Below are 11235 nucleotides of genomic sequence, written 5' to 3'. Positions count from 1 at the left end.
TCACCCAGCAGATGTGACACTGTTTACACTCCATGCAGGTGTCATGGGTCAGCAATGAGCAGCACTGTCCCCACACTCCTGAGGCTCACCTGGCGGGTAGGGACACCACAACAAACAAGCAGATAGCATCCCAGGATTCAGAGTGTTATTAAGGAGAGTAAAGCAAGAAGGGAAGCCAGTGCGTGTGGGTTGGGGGACAGAAGAGACAAGAGGTCCAAGGGTCCTGAGGCAGCGCATGCTTTTTGGGAAGATGGCCGAGTGGCTGGAGCCAAATGAGCAAGAGATTGAGTGTCAGGATAACAGAAGCGTAGACGCGCCCAGGTGCCCAAGGCTTAGCACATCCCTAAGATCTCGTCGGGAGAGAGACCTCATCTGACTTACACTGTTAAAGTATCACTCTGGCAGCAGCACGGACCCCAGAGGGTTTCACAAGTGGAATCAAGGACCCACTGTTTCCGTCTCACTATCTCCAATGAGGACTCCCAGGGAGTGACGTGCTCCCAGGTGACCCTCTCAAGGTCAAAACCTAGGAGGCAAGGGGCCACCTTTCGTACTCCCCTGTCGGAGAGGTTGCTGTACATGAAGCACAGACAACCAGAGGAGGACAGGCAGCTGGACAGTCTGGTGGGTCCCATTCCCTCCAGGCCCCAGGCTCCCTCTCAACTCTGACCAGGTACCGTTTTTGTCACTCTCTCCTTGCTCCAGGATGTTGCCTCCTAGGATTGACCTACAGCCAGCCCAACCATGGGACCTTGAGATAGGAGACAACTGCACCCCCTTCCTCCCCAGCAGAGGCACCCCTAGATGAGCCCAGCATACACGCTGCTCTGGCCATCTACTAGGCCAGGAAGGACACAGACCCCATAACCCAAGGAGGGGCCTACAATGACCCCAAAAAGCGGAGGAGCTGCCCCCATGGATACCCAGCTAGTGACCACAGTCAACCTGGAAACCTGATGTGGGCCCCCAGCAGCTGTTGGGACCCTCTGGGAGTCACCATATTCTGCAACTGAAGGTCACTAACATGCCTACCTTTTGCATACATACCAACAGACTTCTCAATAATCAATTGAAAACCAAAACAGAAGTGAGGGAAAGTTTTAAGTGAATGTTATTCTAATCATGATACACCAAATTTATGAATCTGAAAATTAAGAACCAGGAGTGCATTAATAGAAAATAAAAGCCTAAAAATCAATGGTCTAAGCTATTATGTCAAGAATTTACAAAAAGAACAGCAAATTATTTTAAATAGAGTTAGAAGGAGAGAACCAATACTAAGAGTAGCTACTAATGAGGACAAACAAAAACTAGAGAAAAACCAGCAAAGCCAATACATTTCATTTCTGGCAACATGGATCACACTTATAAACCAGAGCCACAATAGCCAGGAAGGAGAGAGAGAAGGTACACATTTCTGATACCAGGAATGGAATTGCAGAGTGCACTACAAATCCTGCAGACTTTCAAAAGCTAGGAAGAGAACGTTGTGAACAATTTGATGCCCGTGTATTTATTAGAAAACGTAGTTAAAATGGAAACCTTCAAATGTGCAATTTGTGCAATGGGCATAAGAATTGATAGAAAATCTATATCATCCATTGCATACATTAAATACAGGGATTCTAATTGAAAATTATCCTACGACTGAACACTGCAGAATCAAAAAATCAAACTGAAACAGAGGAAGGGTGGTGCTTGCCAGGGGTTGGGGGAGGGGAACATGGGGAGATACAGGTCAAAGGGCACAAACTTCCAGTTATAAGGCTGACAAGTTCTGGGGATCTAGTGTATAAGGTGGTGATGATACTGTGTCATATTCCTGAGTGTTGCTAAGAGAGTAGATCTTAAATGTCTTCACCACAAGAGACATGGCAACTCTGACGGGAAAGAGATGTTAGCTAATGCTACAGTGCTAACCATTTTGCAATATATAAATGTGTCAGTTCAGGAGACTTCATTGGTGATCTCTTCCAAAGGCCTATGCACTTATGAAACACACACGCACCTCCCCAAATCACACAAACTTGCCCTGAGACTAGTAAAAAAGCAGAAGTGCAGCCCAACACATCTTTCCAGGCTAGGGAAGAAACGACGAAATCTGACAAGGAAATGACGGTCGTGAAAATCGCAGTGAGCTCCTTCAGAGGAACTTAGACGTCAGTCACTACACATAGTCACAAATAAGATGCGGTGACATATAAACAGGACAATGCAGCGTGGCTACACTAGGTTCTTTTAAAAGACAGAGAAGCTGAAAAAATTTTAAGATCAGTCAATATAATCCAGCATATTATCAGAATGAGCAAAAAACTATCATCTCAATAGATGCAGACAAAGCTTTTGATAAAAGACACCAACACCGCATAATGAAAATATGAACTCATGGGAAATAAAAGGGAATGTCCTAATTTATAAAGGCGTGTTTAACAATCAGCACTAGATGCTGTGTTACGAATGAGAACCTGAAGTCCTGTCCTCTGTGGCTGGCAATGGCCCACGTATTGACCCTGTGACTTCTACTCAAAACAGCACTGGAGGTATCAACTTATTATCAACTAAACAAAACAAAGCTATGAGCACTGAGTGGGCGAGAACAATCTTGTATTTCTCAGAGATTGCTCAGTGATGTGCATAGCAAATCCAAGATAATAAGAAGATGTATTACTAAAATTAGAAAGAAGTTTCCCAGTATCACTAGATACATGGTCGCTATACAGAAATCAATTGCATTTCCAACTTCCCATTCTGGACTGAGATGAAGGAGCTGGATGTCTCCTTATTCCTTGACTTTGTGCCAGTGAGCCTGATTTTGAATTCTCATCCCAGAATTGTAAGACAATACATTTGTATTGTTCTAAGCCACTAAGTTTGTGGTGAGTTGCGACAGCAGAAATTGGAAACGAATACAGTCACTTCAATTTCCTTTTGATTGATGTTTGTATAGTACATGTATCATCTCTCTACTTTGTTAATGTGGTAAAATATACATAACAGAGAACTTACCCTTTAACTATTATTCAAGGATGTAATTCAGTGGCATTAAGTACATGTGCCATGTTGGGCAATGCTGATCGCTTTCCGTTTCCAGAATATTTTCTTCATCTCAAACAGAAACTGCGTACCCATTAAACGCTCTCTCCCCAGTGCTCTTTAACGCCAGCCTCGCCCCGCCCCCCATGAACTCTATTCCACTTCCTGTCTCTAGAATTTGCATATTCTTTGCAGTTTGTATATGTGGAGTCAGTCATACAAGTGACCTTTTGCATCTGGCTTATTTCGCTTAGCGCGGTGTTTTCGAGGTTCACCCGCATTGTTCATTCTCCTACTTTTCATCCATTTACATCATTATATTTGAAGTGAATTTCTGGCCCTGCATGTTCTCTCTGCTTCTCTGTAAAATACTCAACCATTGGCCTCTTGGACTGTAGCATCATCCTCACTGCTTTTCTAGCAAAACTAACACCAGCCATTGGCCTTTCTCTTTCTATTCCCCACGTACCTTAATTTCAAAATTCCAGTCTCTGTGTATTGCATCCTATGAAATTTCCTCAAAATTGTCTCCCAGTTTCTTAATGTATCTCTCCTTGGTGGAAAAATACGTTGAGTGTGGTAAGTCAAATTTGTATTTATTAACTCTAGCTATTGGCCTAATTCGTTTCTAAAATTCCATATTCTTCTATAATATAAACCCTGTTCCAAGGATTGAATTTTCTCCTTTACTTTCTTGGATATTTAAATAAGGTTAAATTAAAATGCGTTTCATGCTCGCATAGTGTTCAAACTTCTCAAACAGGATCACCTCATTGAGGCCTCTGCAGACCGCATTTCATAGCACTACTTGTCATCATTAGGGTCACACAGGGACATCCTTTCTTGTTGGACGTTCGCCCCCCACGCCTGATTGTAAACACAGAGTATCCCAGCGCTGTCCTACGTTCAGGCCTGACAGGGGTGGGCTGTCCAGCTGCCCTGCCCCGTTGTGTCCAGTCTCTCACACTTAGTATCTGACTGTGACATGCCAGCAGGGACGACTCCCATGCGAGCCTCACACTCACACCAGGACAGGCGCCCACGTCACACCAGACAGGATGGGATCTGTTTCACACACACAGGCGACGTGGCACATGCTGACTTGGGGCAGGGCCAGAGATGGCCCAGGGCCCATCCCCAGCATGCGAGAGGGCACAACACTGCCTCCAATTCTCACCTTGAGCCCAGATACTCTCCCTACAGTGAGGACCTGGGTTCTGCTCTGTCCACACAGATGTAGACACCTGCGCTCTAATGACCCCTTGCTAGACCCAGGTGCCAATGGCTATGCAGCTCTGGCCTCTTTTGTTTATTGTGGATGCCTGGAGATTGGGAACATTCCTTTCTCTTTTTCTTCTTTAAGCATGACTACATAATTTAGGAACAATATAAATAACAGTTCTGAGCATCAGGAGCAAATGGCGCTCTTGAGGGGGCACAGCTATCGTCCACCTGGCCATGGATTTAGATACATAATCCTCTTACATCTCGCCCCAGACATCTCAATCAGACCTGGAAATAAACAGAAATTTCGTCCTCCATGTCCCGGGCACCACTATCCCCACAACCACTCTGAGGACTGGGACTCATGACGACACAATGCAGAGGAGGAAACAAGGACTCAGAGATGGATGTGGCTGCTCAAAGTCACACAGACAGTGGACGATGGAGGAATATTTAAATATCCGCTTTGTCCCACATATAAGTGTACTAATTCCAGCTATCCCTGGAGTCAGAGGGCAGAACCACAGAGTGAGGAGACAGCTCTGCCCAAGGGACAGGGATGCTGCGGAGTTAGATGAGCAGAGCCTTGTTCCTGGGAGGGTGTTATTAGGAAAAGGAGAAGTCCGTGAAGGGGCTGGGACAGAAAGAAAGGCACACTCCGGGACCACAGAGGGTTCACATTTTCTTTTTCATCTCCCTGCATCTCCCCTGCAAGCTCACTGTCACAGGGACGCCCTCTGAACTGCACAGCTGGATGGTAAACGTGTGTCCCTGCTGTTCCAAGCTTTGCTGGGCACAGGCTCCCACGTCCTTCTGAAGCATCTCCAGGGCCTGGGTGACCTCTGTCCACAGCAAGGACCCCACAGGGATATGCTGGTGGATGGGGTGAGGGTGAAGGAGCCCATGGGGGAGGCGCTAGACGGAAGGCCAGGCCCTGGGTCCCCTCACGTGGAAGGGGCATCTCAGGAAGGCTCTGGGTCTCTGTGCTGCTCCATCTTGGAAACTAAACTCAGACTCCTGGGGGTGTTTCCTTTTCCTGTGGTGCTGCTGGTGTGACAACCCTATGACAGGGAGGGTCAGCCACTGAGTGGCCACGCTCCCCGTGTCTGTCTGTCTGAAGGCTTTGTGGTCTTCCCAACCTGCACAGGGGACCAGAATGAGGACACACCATGACCCCCACACTCATGGCCCGGTTCTGCCTTGGTGAGATGAGGATGGGAGAGAAGCCATGGTCCAGGGGATGCCCCACCCCACAGCCAGGCCATGGGCAGTCAGGGGAGCCCAGGACTCAGGAGGTTCACGGGGAGGTGAGGTTCGCTCAAGACTAAGTCTCTCATGGGGACTCTCTTCCAGGGCTGAGCTTGGGCCCGAGGTCCCGCGTGTAGGCAGGTGCGTCTGTCTCCATGGGTCCCTGGTCTCACTTCCTCACTGGGGACAAGGGGCCACCCCCAGGCAGCTGGAGACGGAGACAACATTCTGGGCTAATGGATGAAAGATATCTGGGAGGTTTGGGGCTGAGAGCTGGGGACTGAAAGTGAGGACTAACTATGACCCAGTCTCTGATTCCTTCCAGGGACTGTCTCCAAACCCACCATCTGGGCTGATCCAGGCCCTGTGATCCTCTGGGTGGGCCCTGTGACCATCTGGTGTCAGGGGACCCTGGGGGCTGAGGAGTTCCACCTGGATAAAGAAGAAAATTCAGCTACCTTGAAAAGACAGACCCCATTAGTGCCCGAAGACAAGGCCAAGTTCTTCATCGTACAGATGACAGAGCACACTGCAGGGAGATATCGCTGTTACTATCTCAAAACCACTGGCTGGTCAGAATGCAGTGACTCCCTGGAGCTGGTGGTGACATGTGAGGACACTCAGGGTCCCACCTCAGCCTCTGCTCTCAGGATGGGGGTCTGTTCTCAGGGTGCCCCCCTCACAGCCACCCTGCGGGAGTGGGAAGGTGTTACGCCATTTACATGCTTCCTCCCCCTCTCCTAGGATCCTACAGCAAACCCAGCCTGTCAGCCCTGCCGAGTCCTGTCGTGACCTCAGGAGGGAACGTGACCCTTCTGTGTGGCTCAGGGCAGGGTTTTTGCAGGTTCATTCTGACTAAGAAGGAGAACACAGGTCCCCTGGACTCTGAACTCACAGCGACAATACAGTGGGTGGTACCAGGCCCTGTTCCCTGTGGCTCCCCAGGACTCCCAGCCACAGGGGGGACATTCAGATGCTATGGCTGTCACAGGAACCCTCCAGATGTGTTCACACCCCAATGACCACCTGGAGCTCCTGGTCTCCGTGAGGGAGTCCTATCCTGACCCATCTCGGTTTTCAGGCATCAGACAGGTCACTGGGGTCTCTGCTGGGAGGGAAGCCCCATGTGAGAGGGTGGGGTGAGGGGACACGGGGGCTCATGGGCCAGAGACACAGAGTGAGGACAGTGAGACCTCAGTGAGACCGGGGACCAGGATGGGAAGGGGTCGGGGGAGGAGCCAGGCCCTCCTTCCACAGTGTTTGGGAAGCCGTCCCTCCTGACTCGGCAGGGCTTTGTCACGGCCCTTGGACACTCCAGGGTTGCTCTGACGTTGGCTGTGACAGATTTGCTCTATCTAAGGAGGGAGCACGTGACCTCACACTGCACCCTGCCCAGCAGCCACAGGCTGGGCTCTTTCAGGAGGACTTCCCCCGGGCTCTGTGACAGGCTCCAACAGGGGCCAGTAGAGGTGCCACAGTGGACGCCACCTCTCCTCTGAGTGGCCAGCCCCCAGTCACCCCCCCTGGATGTCCTGGTTGCATTTGAGGAGGCAGGTGGGTCAGTTAGGGGCCCAGACTCTGCAGTGACCCTCCCAGGGGAGCCCAAAGGGTACTGGCCAGACATGTTATATGGTATCTCCAGGGAGGGAGAGAGACAGACAGAGATGGGGTTCCTCAGAAAGGTGTGATGGTCCTCAGGTCAAGACCAGGCGGCCGCAGCCCCTCGCCCACATTCCTCTCTCTAGGGCAGCTCGGTGCCTCACCACCCTCTCAGTGCAGCTGAACCTCAAGGTTTTCTCAGGATTGAATATGACTCTGCTTTGTCGTTCATGGAGGCTGGGGGACACTTTCCATCTGATCAGCGATGGGGCAGTGCAACCCCTCATGCTTCTTAGAGAAAAATACCGAGCTGGGCTGTTCCAGGCAGAGTTCTCCATGAGTCCTATGCCCTCACCCCACAGGGAACCTGCAGGTGCTATAGCTCAAACAACATCGCTCTGAGGGAGGGCCTGACCTGTCCTTTCTGGGCTCAGTCACCCAGGGCCCTGTCCTCAGGAGAGTCTGGGACAGTAATAAATGCAGGGAACAGGGGGACTCCACAGAGGAGGACCCCCCCATGAGAGAGCCCTCACACTGCACCCTACCGGCCATGTCATCTGGAACAGACCTGGCCCCCATCTCGAATCCCTGCAGAGGCAGAGTAAGATGCCATGGCCCCGGGAGGAAGTAATGAGACTAGAGGAGGGGACAGTCCCACCCTCACCTCCTGGTGTCCCCATCTTAGAGCCTGAGCCCTGGGGTCCCAGTCCCTACTGGATACTCTCCTGTAGAAAATTGTGTCCCCCGTGGGCACCACTCTGCACGGCCCCCGTGTTCCCCTGAGGCCTTTGTGCACCCATTACTACCTGAGACTCAGAGGGACGTGCCAGGCTCCCTGGGTCACTGGGGTCCTGCAGGACGTGTCCAACCCACGTCTGCTCTGTGGGCCTGTGCACACGTGTGCAGTATGGCTCTTTTTCTGGGGACTTTTATGCAGTATTTCAATAGATGAACTTACAAATTTAATTTATCGTATATGGATTCAAGATTCAAAAACAAATCATCGTACTGCCACTTTCACTGGGATTAGATTAAATTATACAATCATCATGGAGAATAACATCCTGTTAATATCAGGTCTCCCGATCACACGCATTCTCAAATGAGGTTTATTAATGAACTTCAGAATTACTTTGAAACTTTTTTATAAAATTGAGTAAATTCATGGCCTATCTTAAGGATTGCTCAACATTATAATTTCTAAGTAAGACGTTTGAATTTTTTATACTTTCTAGAACACAGTAAGTACACATGAGGAACCTGTTGGTTTGAGCATAGTTAGTGCATAGTTAGATCTGTTAATTTTCTATAGATTCTCTACCTTTTAATTGTTTTTCAATTCACCCCTCTGATGTGCCAATACAATTATAAAAGCCATGGGTCAAAGGAAATGTCACTTCTTTATTCTCAGTTGTGTGCCATTTTTCTAGCTCCAAACTCCATATGAAATGATGACAGAGTAAAATAGTCTAGGCTTTACCTCAGAAAAACAACTTAATTCTCACCCAAAATTATTCCAGGGCAAACTTATTAAGAAATCAAAGCACTGTTGACCTGGCCATGTTGATCCATTTTCTGTTTTATTAACATTTTATTTTGATTGCTTGCTTTTCCCGAGAGTTAAACATCTCCTGAAAATTATCTTTTCTCTTTGATTTATAACCACGGGAAACATATTACAAATCTTCTTAATTTCAACCATTTGGATATTAGCCCTACTGAAAAATAATCATTCATTCGTATTTTCTGATTATGCTGATTTTCTCTCTTAAAGTTTGAAAACAAAAGCTGTGGACTTGCTCAGGTCTGGACCTTGTTAAATAAAGAGGGGTTAGAGGTTGTCTTTGGGGATAATTATCAAATGATGAGTCATCCACCCATGAAACCTTACCTGACTTTCTAGAGTTTGTCCAACAAGAGAGATGATGATGGCACTTCCCCTCTGAACACTTGTCTCTGACCTATCACCAGTTTACCATCGCCCTGTGTGCCAGGTTCTTTTTGTTTGCCCCTCCCACATTTCACAGACATGACTGTATTCCTTGTTGATGAACAGACTCTGACCTTTCTGGGGACCTGCCTTCTTGTAACCTGTTTTTTTCAAGTAATTGACCTGACTTGTCCTGTATGGACTAATTCACATATATCATTTATATACACACATATCATACATATGGGTGTAGCATAGGTATGCATGTGGACATATAATGTCATAAATAATGTCAGTATTTATGTTAATAGTAGATAAATATGTAATTGTGTATACAGATATATAACTGTATACGATAAAATATATACATGATATATTATAGACACAACGCATCTGCAGTATATATCTGTGGATGTAGTTACACATATATCTATTGTTTTATAAATACAAAATTTACATATCTACAAGTATATCTACAAATATCCTTACACCCATGATTTTTATCTGGTAAATCTACCATTGCTGTTATTCTTAATTATATAAAAAGTGAATTCATGAAACAATAAATGGATGAAAAGCTCCAGGTGAGTGTTAAAATTCAGGCCCCTGAGAGGAGGATCCTGGGTGGGGTGAAGCAGATCCACTCCTGACATTTACCCCTTTGTGCTCCTGATTTCAGGAAGCCCTGATGCCATCCCCTCTTCCATGGGCCCTGGGAGCCTCAGCTGGATGGGAATAAGCTTATGGGTCTTGTGCCTCAGACGGAACACAGAATGCACCGCGCTCGATAATTTCTGTACTGAGACCATTTTTCTCTCCAGTCCTGAGCTCTGGGACAGCTAGCTAACTCTTATCAGAGTCTCTGCATTGGTTTTGAATTCAGACGACAGGGAGGTGAGAGAATCCAGTGAGGAGACACAGGGGACCTGGCAGGGCAGAAACAGGGTTCATTAAGAAGTGGTGTGACAGCCATGATAGAAGTGGGGGCACCGAGCACACAGAACCCAGGAGGGAGGTCGTGTCTCCCCAAGTCCTCACTCACACCCCCACTTCATGACCCCCAGGAGCAGCTGACGCCATCACTCCATCACAGCAGCTGACGGCCCCAAGACTAGTGAGAAACCCTCAGTATGGGGTGATGCGGGCGGTCTCGTCCTGTCAGGGGGCGGGTGCACATTCAGGATCCTGGAGGACTGTGGTCTATACGACCTCTGTGACCCCTTTGTCCACAATTCTCAGCTTCCGAACCCCAAACTACACGCTGGGGAATCTCATCCAGATACGTGTGATTTCCCTGATCCTGCTGGTCTTCAGGGTGCTGCTGTTTCAGGCTCGACCCAGCCCAAGGGGAGCCAGTGGGCAGCAGGAGGTCAACGCAGGAGGAGATAATTTTGCTGTTCAGAGTGGTGAGGCCATGGACTTCACCTGATGATCCAAGAGGTTCTGAGTCAAAATCTGGTACATAAATTAGGGGAGCTGTCTGCTGAGACTGTCAGGGGTAAACGTGGTCTGAGTGCAAAAAAATTATCTGGGGTGTCTGTAGAAGGCTCTTCCTCTATTAAACTGTGATGCTCTCCCCCTGCCATTGTTGACTCCTCTTGACTGTACCCCCTGCCTTGTTTTTCTCATTCCTATGACAGAGGGCATGTCTCACTTTGCAAATTTGGGTCCTCACTTTTTATACCTTCATGTCTGGTCCACTGCCCTGTAATACATTTTGCTTTATTTTTATTTTCCACATTCACTGATGTGTTCTATTTACCTCCATCTCTTCAGGAGAGAAACAGAATGTGTTTTAAATAATTGAATAAATGGATGAAAATCAGGTCCAGTTTGGAACACACACATCCAAAATCATTCTCTAAAACCCATCCTGGACCCAGCAAGCATGGCTGTCTTCATCAGATGGTACCTGGTATAGATTTCCAGATCTATTATCAGTTTGAATGAACACACTGGTGTTTAAACAGACAGCCAGGTAGTGTGTGGGTAAACCAGCTCTAAGCAAATATCATTAAGAAAAAAACCCTATTTGTCACATGTGCCTATTTTTTTGGTGAAAAGAAATGGCCATCCTCAAGGTGCTAGTGCGAACGCATTAAATGCACAGTTGGGATAGAATGGATAAAATGTCTTCGCAAGTGAGTACGATCCAACCTCAACACACTCACAGATGATCTTGCTGTGCAACTATGTTTTCT

At 47.7% G+C, this 11235-nt stretch overlaps 1 pseudogene; it reads left to right on the top strand.

Annotated features, from left to right (window-relative positions):
• Positions 1–5426: 5426 nt before the first annotated feature.
• On the top strand, positions 5427–10463 carry LOC105311239 (annotated as a pseudogene).
• Positions 10464–11235: the final 772 nt, after the last annotated feature.

Source organism: Pteropus vampyrus, unplaced genomic scaffold, assembly GCF_000151845.1.
Source record: "Pteropus vampyrus isolate Shadow unplaced genomic scaffold, Pvam_2.0 Scaffold1000002469, whole genome shotgun sequence".
Classification (NCBI taxonomy): Eukaryota; Metazoa; Chordata; class Mammalia; order Chiroptera; family Pteropodidae; genus Pteropus; species Pteropus vampyrus.
This window is presented reverse-complemented; position numbering and strand designations above follow the sequence as displayed.